Consider the following 14,638-nt stretch of genomic DNA (forward strand, 5'->3'; position numbering starts at 1 on the left):
AACATGGTGATTCTAGGGTTCTTGTTAAGAATTCGGTATTTTGTGTATTATGACCAATCTTGTATGATACATGTTTGTAAGTGTTGTTAGCTTGTTGAATGTTTGTTTTGTGATGTATACATGATTTATGTATACTTAACTTATGATAAACATGTTGAAATGATAGTTTTAGGGTTCATGTTTGTATAAATTGGGGATTTTAGTACTTTGATCCTAAATCTTGTGTATAAGTATTAGATCTTAGTGATTTTGAGTAAGGAATATGTGTATATATGTTTTGTGAATATTTTCTGTTAAATATGAAGCGTGATTCAACACTTGTACACTATACTAACTTGAGATATTTTGTGGTGATTCTCAGGTGATAAACGAAAAGGTGAAGGCTCAGTGATATAAGACAACTGAGTGCTTGTGCTTCCAGGTGAGTGGGATTATCTTTATGAATGTGATTATACAGTGACAAGTATAGTGATTCGTGTCATGCTTAATTAGACTGTGTAATGAGTATGTGACCAGTGCAGTGACTATATGTGATTATGTGCGCACCCAGTGAACGTCGAGGTGTTTTGTGCGACGTGCGTTGAGGTGTTTTGTGCGACGTAAGAGGTCAATGCTATTTACCTTGGTGTCGGGTAGTAGTATTGGGTCCAAGCGTTACTGATTGTCGATATAGTGTGAATGAGGAGTGCGTCACGTCTGGAAGACTATACCAGTGATTCAGTAATGGGGGCTATCGGTATATTCCAGCTTGATCAGCTACGGGTTGCTGGTCCTCTTGTTTATGGCTTTAAGTGATTAGTGACCAGTGCCTTTAAGCTGTGCTTGATGCTTGTAGTGATGTCCAACTAGATATTGTCATTCACTTAGCGTTATGCTAATTCCCCCACAGTGTTTTGCCCTGTAGGTGCGTATTAGCAGCTTTTGGTAAGTTTTGCAAGGCAAGTGAAGATGTTTGACACAGTGTATAACTCTGATGTTTTGTAATAATCTATATGGTCAACTGGTTTGTATTAATAATGTAACACCTGTGATTTCGTGTAATCATATTACTATGTAGTAATATATGATGTGTAAACTTTAAAGTCTTCGGCTGTGAGTGTTTAAAAAAAATGTGTATGTAAAAAGTACGATGTTACAATTTGGTATCAGAGCATAGGTTTGGCAGTATGTGCACTGTGTACGTAACTTACTCCCAAACTTATGAATGTGTCATGTGAAACATCCGAGTGGGGAATAAGTGAATGTAGAGATATGTGTCTAGGTGATTGTGCTTAGTGATAGGTGCTAACAGGTTATCAACTAAGCTTTTGTGAGATGATGTGTTTGCAGACAGGTATGGCTGACCAGACCAGAAATAACAATGCCCCTGTGACTCCCGGACCCGGAATATTTATAGCGCCATCAGTGGAACATAGTCCCGAAAGTGATCCAGATGAATATGTTCATCAGCTAGAAAGTCAATTACAAGAAACTCGAGAAAAGGTAAAGGAATTGGAGGCCCACATTATGAAATGTCCCGTTCTTATTGATTAAAAACGTTCCATATTAATTGATTTCGTTGCGAGATTTTGACCTCTATATGAGACGTTTTTCAAACACTGCATTCATTTTTCAAACAAACCATAACCTTTATTTCATAAATAAAGGTTTAAAAAACTTTACGTAGATTATCAAATAATGATAATCTAAAATATCCTGTTTACACACGACCATTACATAATGGTTTACAATACAAATATGTTACATCGAAATCAGTTTCTTGAATGCAGTTTTTACACAATATCATACAAACATGGACTCCAAATCTTGTCCTTATTTTAGTATGCAACAGCGGAAGCTCTTAGTATTCACCTGAGAATAAACATGCTTTAAATGTCAACAAAAATGTTGGTGAGTTATAGGTTTAACCTATATATATCAAATCGTAACAATAGACCACAAGATTTCATATTTCAATACACATCCCATACATAGAGATAAAAATCATTCATATGGTGAACACCTGGTAACCGACATTAACAAGATGCATATATAAGAATATCCCCATCATTCCGGGATCCTCCTTCGGACATGATATAAATTTTGAAGTACTAAAGCATCCGGTACTTTGGATGGGGTTTGTTAGGCCCAATAGATCTATCTTTAGGATTCGCGTCAATTAGGGTGTCTGTTCCCTAATTCTTAGATTACCAGACTTAATAAAAAGGGGCATATTCGATTTCAATAATTCAACCATAGAATGTAGTTTCACGTACTTGTGTCTATTTTGTAAATCATTTATAAAACCTGCATGTATTCTCATCCCAAAAATATTAGATTTTAAAAGTGGGACTATGTGATGACCCGGAAATTTCTGACCAAATTTAAACTTAATCTTTAACGTTTCCGACACGATAAGCAAAGTCTATGAATTTGAATCTCAAAATTTTGAACTATACAATTACCCTTCGACTGTTCTCGATGATTCGCGAACAATTATATGTAAATAGATACCTATATATACTATAACCTGAAAGCGTAATAAGGTATTAATTGTATGATACCGTACATTGAACTTATTGGTTTATATATCTATTTGAATATATATGATAAGTTGGAATAGTAATTGTATGAATAACTTGCGACGTATATTTAAAACGTGGTTATGAATATTGAATATAATTAGTTCTAGAAAACTAAATTTTATAATATTTATATATGAAATGATAAAAATTTACTATTAAACGATGCTTTTTCTATTTAAAAATTTTACGTATTAAGTCGTTTTATTTTTATGATATAATTTTTGTAATTTTTTTTAAGAAATGAAGTTAAATTAAAAATGTACAATTTGTAAAGCATAACGTACAACAACGTGTAGCTTAAATAGTTGAATTTAAATTAATTCATTTACTATTCATTGAATAGTAAATGAAACGAAATTAATTAATTTACTATTCACATGAAAGCGACATGATAGAAATTATTAATTATAAGTTACATAATATAACCCTGAAGTATTTAATAAATACGATTTTTTTTAAACATTTACGATTCAAATTTGATTCTAAATATATTATTATATTATTATATTTTATTTTAATATTATTATATTATTATATATATTATATTTAAATATGTCGACAAGGAAAACAACAAAAATGATTATTATTTTATTATTTTATTATATTATATTAATGTTTTATTATATTATTAAATTTAAAATATCTACATCTATATCTCTATATATATACGCATATGGATAGATAGATGGATTACACTCAATCATTTTTTTTTATAAAACACACTTGTTACTTCATAGTATCAATATTTTATTATTATACTTAATATTATTATTATCAATTTTATTACTATTAGTATTATTATTTTTATGATACAAAAATAATAATATACATAAAATACAACGACGGGGTTATGTTCGGGTGATTTTGAAAACGAGTTTCAAGTGGGTTATAGCTAAGGAGGTTATGGATAATGTTCGGGTGTATTGTTCGTGAATCTCAGACCAACTATGCATTCGTTGTTGTCATTGCATCTACATATTTTGCCTACAATATTGAACCACAATATTGTAATGTGAGTTTCATAAGAACCCTTTTTCTCTCAATATTTTTGGGCTGAGAATACATGCAAATGCTTTATTAACTGATTTACAATATTTATATGGGTGAGTTTCATACGATCCCTTTTTAATTGCTTTTGCAATATATATTTTTGGGCTGAGAATGCATGCACTTTATTTTAAACATAATGGATACAAGTACATACTAAATTCTACACCGAGTTTGAACCGAAAATCCCTTAGCTTTGGTAACTGTTAACTGCCAGTTATAAGAACTGGTGGGCGCGAGTAGTAGTATATGGATCCATAGGGTTTGACATCCCCGTCTGTTCCAGGTATAGAAATCCTATCCTGAACTATAAAATAGACGTATGCTATTTGAGTGTATTGTACATGTTGGTTGCATGTTAAACGAGGGGTACTTATTATATAGACGTTAAAGCTTAGTTACCAGGGTGCTCATTCTTGTAGAATATTTTGATAACCATTTATGGAAGAAACAACTGAAATCTTGTGATCCATCTTTATATACAGATTATGCGAAACATATAAACTATGAACTCACCAACCTTTGTGTTGACACTTGTTAGCATGTTTATTCTCAGGTTCCCTAGAAGTCTTCCGCTGTTTGCTTATATGATATACAAGCTATGTGCATGGAGTCTTACCTGACATATTTTTCAAGAAAACGTTGCATTCACCAATTCATCACCATGTACCTTATTTGACTGTATTGTCAACGAAAGCACTATTGTAAACTATTATATACGGTGATTGTCTATATGTAGAAATCATCAGTTGTCGAAAACCTTTGATTTAAATATACATTTATGGTGTTCCTTTTCAAAAGAATGCAATGTTTACAAAACGTATCATATAGAGGTCAAATACCTCGCAATGAAATCAACGAATGACGTGTTCGTCCATATGGATTTGGAGCGATAGTCACAGTTGGTATCAGAGCGTTGGTCTTAGTGAATCAGGTCTTGCATTAATGTGTCTAACTGATAGATGTTAGGATGCATTCGTAAGTCTGGACTTTGACCGTGTCTGCATGTAAAAAGTTTTGCTTATCATTTCTTGTCGGAAATTACCTGTTTATCAATCTTACGTCTTGACACGTGTTTTTGCATTTATTGCATACACGGTGTATATACAAATCATATCCTATCATATCTACTACAGTGAATCTTATTTGGCGCTTTTCGAAATTTCCTCCGTAAATTACGGAATCCTTTTACTATATATACGTATGCGAGAAGATGAAGGTATCATCCAGTATTCAACCCTCAATTTATACCAAGAATCATTTCATAACTTTCTGTGAACACGTAAGATGGCCTCCTCGAATAGACCAAGTCCCTCCAACTCCGAAGACAGCGTGACGGGACCGCATCGACCGATCAACTACCGTGATTTCTTTAGAAAGTGGAGATGGGTTAGCGAAATACTTACCCTATGGAGAAATGAAGAAGGTACTCCATACCACGAGCCGAACCTACCGCCTAACGTCGGAGTACTCGATCCACTTACTGGCGAACCTGTTCGCAACACCGTTTATACTCTTTTTGCGAGAATTTTTCATCTTGAAGCTACCATTAACGGAACCAGAAAAGATATCCGACCTCACACCGATAACCAACCAGGGTTAGTAGAAGAAGTTAAAGAACTTCAAGCTCGAGTGTTAACTTTAGAGAGCACGGTACACAATTTACAAACACCAGCAGTATCACCAACACCAGTAACATCACCATCCTCAGCACCAACAGCACTAGTACCACTGACAACAACACCAACAGTACCATTACCACCACCAACAACATCCACATCACACGCCTCAACATCACGATCTGTACCTCGGATATCAACATCATACGCACCATAGATACCAAGGTGTATCAACAACAATAAACGATGAAGTATTGATTCATAACTTCATCGGAGAAACATTCTACGGTGATTATGTAATTTCTAAAGTTTAGAGATTATCTATTCAAGCCTTAACCATAAATCAGATAGATTAGAAACCTTGATCGGAATAGTGAATGATTTACAAGTTAGACTTGTTATATCACAATAACAACAATACCCTTAGCCTCACCAGCACAGTCAGTGCTGTCAATATCGTTAGAATCGTCAGCACCTCTAACATCACAAGCTCCTCTAGGTCAAGAATTACCGTGGACATCATTACGAATCAATAACGCGTATATTGAATCAACGAGTTATAAAATAATAACTCATTCCCTCCGAAGAAATTATATGTATATCTTATATATATATAAATTTTAAACCCTAATAAATCTTTCTGTGCTAAGCTATTATGTATGAAACTTAACTACTCTGTTAATTCATATTACTAATATGATATGATGTACAACCTTCGTTAACTACAATCTCTGTTTCAATTCAATGAATTTCGTTTCATAATAAACCAAGTGTATTATTCAATAACATGGTTAATTTTACACTTTCATCTTCGATGCACTCGAAACTTTCTAGAAAACATCAATTGCACCTTGCAAAGTTAGCAAGAATTCCACGAATACCAACATCCTTTATTGAGGAATATTAATAAGAATAAATAATGAAGTATTGATTTCATTAGTGAAATACTCCGCGAAGATTATGCAATCTCTAATGTTTTAGAGATTATTCATTTCTAATTCAAGCCAAAAATCAAATGAGCTTAATATGATATTAACTCATTAAATCTGTATTACATCTGAAGAAAATATACATACATATATTTTCATAAAGACTGTAATAAAAATTCTTTTGTACAAAATGTTAATTGTGAAATCTTTAACGGGTAGGTAATACTCGGGAAATATATAAGTTCGCAATTAATATGTTAGATTGTACATTCTTCAACTTTGATTCACAAATCTATCAATCATGCTCACAATGATACCCAATCATCTCATACAAATTCAATTCCACATTCTGATATTGACGAATCAGAATCCAATTCATAACTCTGAACCGGTGACATCATTCTTAGATCACTACATCTTTCAAAGCTATACTTTGACTTCAAAACCGTGCAAGATCCTTTAGCGTTGTTTTTACCGAAAATAATCTTGCAATTCCTTTTCAAGGTATCTAGTGTTATCACCCTTGCAACCAGTAAATTTCGACCTTTTAGATTTGTAACCTTGACATATATGATATTGTTACCGGGGAACCTTTTATGTTCCCCCACATTTACCAACAACTTCATTTGTTCTTGACCTTCTGAAAAATCCGTATACTCATTATAACCCTATCATGTACTCATCCACATCTCTTAACAATAATTGCCATACGAATTAAAGGAAATTAGCAATCAGTATTTTGAAATCTTGCAGCACCTCTACGCCAACAGTTACATACTTTGAATGTGAAGTTTCTGAAAAACACCCTGAACTGCGAACTAGTTCTATAAATGCTGATGAAGCAGCAAAAACTGTAAACGACTTTAACAGTCAAAAGTTTGATGATAAAGAATGGTATGATGGTAAAGCTGAGAAAAGAGGAGGTTGGAACTGGAAAACGGATTGAGCAAAGTATGAAGGAGGATAAATCACAAAGATTGAACCTGCCTTCAAAGAATTCAAATGATTCAGTATCTGCCGAAGCCATTAACGAATACCTTACTCCTTACTCTAAAACCCTTACGGATAATATTCTTCATCATCATCTTATCTTGAATATTCTAAGATATCATCGTATCTTTCATTATAAATATCCTCAATATTTCTGAGGATAATTTCGTGACTATCTGAAATTATTCATTCCTTCACGCTATCTGTGTTACATCATAAAAGAAACTGTGTTAGTTTCTAAATTCTGAAAAAATTCAAGTTTAAAATATGAATGTTATGAAGTAGTGTTGAGAACTGAAGCATGAATTAGTATAATATAATGACGTCAGGCCAACGTGATTATATTACAGTAAGTCATGCTGAGTTTCTAATGGAACGTGATGAAGGTTCACAGATCCCACCCTCATCATGAACCATGTTACATAACTCTTTCATTCTATTTAACCTCTAAAATTATCAAGAAAACATATTTCTTGATGATTCGGCCTTTTCCAGATATTCTGGTAATTTGACAAATCAAGATCGTGCCATTACAATTTCTTTCCTTGAACATTAATTATGTTCATTCCGAAATCCATACCTACGAATTCTGGACCATTATTCGCTTGACTTAAAGTCGGGAAGAGAGAACGAAAGCATGGAGCTCCGAAATATAACGGAGGATATAAAATCCTGGAACAACCCCGAAATTACAAACCGTGTATATCAATACGTATAGCAATATAAAGACACGGGAGAATGAAAAACACTATAACCCCAAGGTAATGGTAGAAGAAAGTAACTTCCTCTGGTGGTAGATGAAAAAGAAGAATGACAGATATGAAAGTTAGGAGTATATCAAGAATCAGAACTGGATTAAGCATTTCACAATCTGTTGAAAGTATGAAATAAGGAAGAAGATTATAGGAGTGGTGAAAATAAATGAAACGGAAGTGGTCAATTTATAGCGAAATATCAGATATAGCAATCGAGGTAGATTACGCATTCAATCAAAGGAAAACTTAATTTCCCTAATTCCCGAAGAATCAAATCTTATTTAGATTATGAAGATTTTCTATTCCTTAAATTCCGGAAATCAATCGTTACTACATCAAAAGTTAAGACGAATCTCTATTCCTTCAAATTCACTATTATGCGATAACTTCTCTCTTACGCTTCGAGTAATCGGATTGTTATATCCATATTATTCAACGGTGATAAAACTCTATTTATCGACTCATATACGTCATGAAAACATTGTTATTGTTAGCCATTACGACCTCACTCAAATTTCGGGACGAAATTTCTTTAACGGGGGGATACTGTGATGACCCGGAAATTTCTGACCAAATTTAAACTTAATCTTTAATGTTTCCGACACGATAAGCAAAGTCTATGAATTTGAATCTCAAAATTTTGAACTATACAATTACCCTTCGACTGTTCTCGATGATTCGCGAACAATTATATATAAATAGATACCTATATATACTATAACCTGAAAGCGTAATAAGGTATTAATTGTATGATACCGTACATTGAACTTATTGGTTTATATATCTATTTGAATATATATGATAAGTTGGAATAGTAATTGTATGAATAACTTGCGACGTATATTTAAAACGTGGTTATGAATATTGAATATAATTAGTTCTAGAAAACTAAATTTTATAATATTTATATATGAAATGATAAAAATTTACTATTAAACGATGCTTTTTCTATTTAAAAATTTTACGTATTAAGTCGTTTTATTTTTATGATATAATTTTTGTAATTTTTTTTAAGAAATGAAGTTAAATTAAAAATGTACAATTTGTAAAGCATAACGTACAACAACGTGTAGCTTAAATAGTTGAATTTAAATTAATTCATTTACTATTCATTGAATAGTAAATGAAACGAAATTAATTAATTTACTATTCACATGAAAGCGACATGATAGAAATTATTAATTATAAGTTACATAATATAACCCTGAAGTATTTAATAAATACGATTTTTTTTAAACATTTACGATTCAAATTTGATTCTAAATATATTATTATATTATTATATTTTATTTCAATATTATTATATTATTATATATATTATATTTAAATATGTCGACAAGGAAAACAACAAAAATGATTATTATTTTATTATTTTATTATATTATATTAATGTTTTATTATATTATTAAATTTAAAATATCTACATCTATATCTCTATATATATACGCATATGGATAGATAGATGGATTACACTCAATCATTTTTTTTTATAAAACACACTTGTTACTTCATAGTATCAATATTTTATTATTATACTTAATATTATTATTATCAATTTTATTACTATTAGTATTATTATTTTTATGATACAAAAATAATAATATACATAAAATACAACGACGGGGTTATGTTCGGGTGATTTTGAAAACGAGTTTCAAGTGGGTTATAGCTAAGGAGGTTATGGATAATGTTCGGGTGTATTGTTCGTGAATCTCAGACCAACTATGCATTCGTTGTTGTCATTGCATCTACATATTTTGCCTACAATATTGAACCACAATATTGTAATGCGAGTTTCATAAGAACCCTTTTTCTCTCAATATTTTTGGGCTGAGAATACATGCAAATGCTTTATTAACTGATTTACAATATTTATATGGGTGAGTTTCATACGATCCCTTTTTAATTGCTTTTGCAATATATATTTTTGGGCTGAGAATACATGCACTTTATTTTAAACATAATGGATACAAGTACATACTAAATTCTACACCGAGTTTGAACCGAAAATCCCTTAGCTTTGGTAACTGTTAACTGCCAGTTATAAGAACTGGTGGGCGCGAGTAGTAGTATATGGATCCATAGGGTTTGACATCCCCGTCTGTTCCAGGTATAGAAATCCTATCCTGAACTATAAAACAGACGTATGCTATTTGAGTGTATTGTACATGTTGGTTGCATGTTAAACGAGGGGTACTTATTATATAGACGTTAAAGCTTAGTTACCAGGGTGCTCATTCTTGTAGAATATTTTGATAACCATTTATGGAAGAAACAACTGAAATCTTGTGATCCATCTTTATATACAGATTATGCGAAACATATAAACTATGAACTCACCAACCTTTGTGTTGACACTTGTTAGCATGTTTATTCTCAGGTTCCCTAGAAGTCTTCCGCTGTTTGCTTATATGATATACAAGCTATGTGCATGGAGTCTTACCTGACATATTTTTCAAGAAAACGTTGCATTCACCAATTCATCACCATGTACCTTATTTGACTGTATTGTCAACGAAAGCACTATTGTAAACTATTATATACGGTGATTGTCTATATGTAGAAATCATCAGTTGTCGAAAACCTTTGATTTAAATATACATTTATGGTGTTCCTTTTCAAAAGAATGCAATGTTTACAAAACGTATCATATAGAGGTCAAATACCTCGCAATGAAATCAACGAATGACGTGTTCGTCCATATGGATTTGGAGCGATAGTCACAGACTATAACTCACTTTCACATATTTTTACTTCATCGGGAAGTAAGACTTGGCCACTGGTCGATTCACGAACCTATAACAAATATGTACATATATATCAAAGTATGTTCAAAATATATTTACAACACTTTTAATACATTTTGATGTTTTAAGTTCATTAAGTCGGCTGTCCTCGTTAGTAACCTACAACTAGTTGTCCACATTTAGATGTACAGAAATAAATCGATATATATTATCTTAAATCAATCCACGACCCAGTGTATACGTATCTCAGTATTGATCACAACTCAAACTATATATATTTTGGAATCAACCTCAACCCTGTATAGCTAACTCCAACATTCATATATAGAGTGTCTATGGTTGTTCCGAAATATATATAGATGTGTCGACATGATAGGTCAAAACATTGTATACATGTCTATGGTATCTCAATATTACATAATATACAATACAAGTTGATTAAGTTATGGTTGGAATAGATTTGTTACCAATTTTCACATAGCTAAAATGAGAAAAATTATCCAATCTTGTTTTACCCATAACTTCTTCATTTTAAATCCGTTCTGAGTGAATCAAATTGCTATGGTTTCATATTGAACTCTATTTTATGAATCTAAACAGAAAAAGTATATGTTTGTAGTCGGAAAAATAAGTTACAAGTCGTTTTTGTAAAGGTAGTCATTTCAGTCGAAAGAACGACGTCTAGATGACCATTTTAGAAAACATACTTCCACTTTGAGTTTAACCATAATTTTTGGATATAGTTTCATGTTAATAATAAAAATCATTTTCCCAAAATAAAAACTTTTAAATCAAAGTTTATCATAGTTTTTAATTAACTAACCCAAAACAGCCCGCGGTGTTACTACGACGGCGTAAATCCGATTTTACGGTATTTTTCGTGTTTCCAAGTTTTAAATCATTAAGTTAGCATATCATATAGATATAGAACATGTGTTTAGTTAATTTTAAAAGTCAAGTTAGAAGGATTAACTTTTATTTGCGAACAAGTTTAGAATTAACTAAACTATGTTCTAGTGATTACAAGTTTAAACCTTCAAATAAGATAGCTTTATATGTATGAATCGAATGATGTTATGAACATCATTACTACCTCAAGTTCCTTGGATAAACCTACTGGAAATGAGAAAAATAGATCTAGCTTCAAAGGATCCTTGGATGGCTTGAAAGTTCTTGAAGCAGAATCATGACACGAAAACAATTTCAAGTAAGATTTCCACTCGAAATAAGATTGTTATAGTTATAGAAATTGAATTAAAGTTTGAATATGATTATTACCATGTATTAGAAAGATAACCTACTGTAAGTAACAAAGGTTTCTTGATCTTGGATGATTACTTGGAATGGATTTAGAAAACTTGGAAGTAAACTTGCAATCTTGGAAGTATTCTTGATTTTATGAAACTAGAACTTTTGGAATTTATGAAGAACACTTAGAAATTGAAGATAGAACTTGAGAGAGATCAATTAGATGAAGAAAATTGAAGAATGAAAGTGTTTGTAGGTGTTTTTAGTCGTTGGTGTATGGATTAGATATAAAGGATATGTAATTTTGTTTTCATGTAAATAAGTCATGAATGATTACTCATATTTTTGTAATTTTATGAGATATTTCATGCTAGTTGCCAAATGATGGTTCCCACATGTGTTAGGTGACTCACATGGGCTGCTAAGAGCTGATCATTGGAGTGTATATACCAATAGTACATACATCTAAAAGCTGTGTATTGTACGAGTACGAATACGGGTGCATACGAGTAGAATTGTTGATGAAACTGAACGAGGATGTAATTGTAAGAATTTTTGTTAAGTAGAAGTATTTTGATAAGTGTCTTGAAGTCTTTCAAAAGTGTATGAATACATATTAAAACACTACATGTATATACATTTTAACTGAGTCGTTAAGTCATCGTTAGTCGTTACATGTAAGTGTTGTTTTGAAACCTTTAGGTTAACGATCTTGTTAAATGCTGTTAACCCAATGTTTATAATATCAAATGAGATTTTAAATTATTATATTATCATGATATTATGATGTATGAATATCTTAGTATGATATATATACAGTTAAATGTCGTTACAACGATAATCGTTACATATATGTCTCTTTTCGAAATCATTAAGTTAGTAGTCTTATTTTTACATATGTATTTCATTGTTAATACACTTAATAATATATTTACTTATCATTTAACATAATTAACCAAGTGTATCAATATCTTAATATGATTCATATGTACCTAGTAAGACGTTGTTATAACGCTAATCGTTATATATATCGTTTTTGAGTTTCTTAAATTAATAGTCTCATTTTTATGTATATAACTCATTGTTAAAATACCTAATGAGATACATACTTATAATAAAATCATGTTAACTATATATATAACCATTTATATGTCATCGTATAGTTTTTACAAGTTTTAACGTTCGTGAATCACCGGTCAACTTGGGTGGTCAATTGTCTATATGAAACCTATTTCAATTAATCAAGTCTTAACAAGTTTGATTGCTTAACATGTTGGAAACACTTAATCATGTAAAATAACAATTTCATTTAATATATATATAAACATGGAAAAGTTCGGGTCACTACAGTACCTACCCGTTAAATAAATTTCGTCCTGAAATTTTAAGCAGTTGGAGGTGTTGACGTATCTTCTGAAAATAAATGCGGGTATTTCTTCTTCATATGATCTTCACGCTCCCAGGTGAACTCGGGTCCTCTACGAGCATTCCATCGAATCTTAACAATCAGTATCTTGTTTTGTTTAAGTCTCTTAACCTCACGATCCATTATTTCGACGGGTTCTTCAATGAATTGAAGTTTTTCATTGATTTGGATTTCGTCCAACGGAATAGTGAGATCTTCTTTAGCAAAACATTTCTTCAAATTTGAGACGTGGAAAGTGTTATGTACAGCCGCGAGTTGTTGAGGTAGCTCCAGTTGGTAAGCTACTGGTCCGACACGATCTATAATCTTGAATGGTCCAATGTACCTTGGATTTAGTTTCCCCCGTTTACCAAATCGAACAACGCCTTTCCAAGGTGAAACCTTAAGCATGACCATTTCTCCAATTTCAAACTCTATATCTTTTCTTTTACTGTCGACTCTGGGCGGTTTTCAATCTTTGTTGAATTTGGATGATTTTCTCGGTAGTTTCTTGTATTATCTCCGGACCCGTAATCTGTCTATCCCCCACTTCACTCCACCAAATTGGAGACCTGCACTTTCTACCATAAAGCGCTTCAAACGGCGCCATCTCAATACTTGAATGGTAGCTATTGTTGTAGGAAAATTCTGCTAACGGTAGATGTCGATCCCAACTGTTTCCGAAATCAATAACACAAGCTCGTAGCATGTCTTCAAGCATTTGTATCGTCCTTTCGCTCTGCCCATCAGTTTGTGGATGATAGGCAGTACTCATGTCTAGACGAGTTCCCAATGCTTGCTGTAATGTCTGCCAGAATCTTGAAATAAATCTGCCATCCCTATCAGAGTTAATAGAGATTGGTATTCCATGTCTGGAGACGACTTCCTTCAAATACAGTCGTGCTAACTTCTCTATCTTGTCATCTTCTCTTATTAGCAGGAAGTGTGCTGACTTGGTGAGACAATCAACTATTACCCAAATAGTATCATAACCACTTGCAGTCCTTGGCAATTTAGTAATGAAATCCATGGTAATGTTTTCCCATTTCCATTCCAGGATTTCAGGTTGTTGTAGTAGACCTGATGGTTTCTGATGTTCAGCTTTGACCTTAGAACACGTCAAACATTCTCCTACATATTTAGCAATATCGGCTTTCATACCTGGCCACCAAAAATGTTTCTTAAGATCCTTGTACATCTTTCCCGTTCCAGGATATATTGAGTATCTGGTTTTATGAGCTTCTCTAAGTACCATTTCTCTCATATCTCTAAATTTTGGTACCCAAATTCTTTCAGCCCTATACCGGGTTCCGTCTTCCCGAATATTAAGATGC

At 32.2% G+C, this 14,638-nt stretch overlaps 1 long non-coding RNA gene across 1 annotated transcript in view; it reads left to right on the plus strand.

Annotated features, from left to right (window-relative positions):
- The first annotated feature begins 358 nt into the window (after positions 1–358).
- Positions 359–14,638, plus strand: part of LOC139902773 (uncharacterized) — a 59,470-nt gene continuing 45,190 nt past the window's right edge. Inside the window, exon 1 of the long non-coding RNA XR_011777677.1 lies at positions 359–421. This is a non-coding gene — a long non-coding RNA (uncharacterized lncRNA). The remainder of the gene's footprint in view (positions 422–14,638) is intronic.

The sequence above is a fragment of the Rutidosis leptorrhynchoides genome, chromosome 3 (genome assembly GCF_046630445.1).
Source record: "Rutidosis leptorrhynchoides isolate AG116_Rl617_1_P2 chromosome 3, CSIRO_AGI_Rlap_v1, whole genome shotgun sequence".
Lineage (NCBI taxonomy): Eukaryota > Viridiplantae > Streptophyta > Magnoliopsida > Asterales > Asteraceae > Rutidosis > Rutidosis leptorrhynchoides.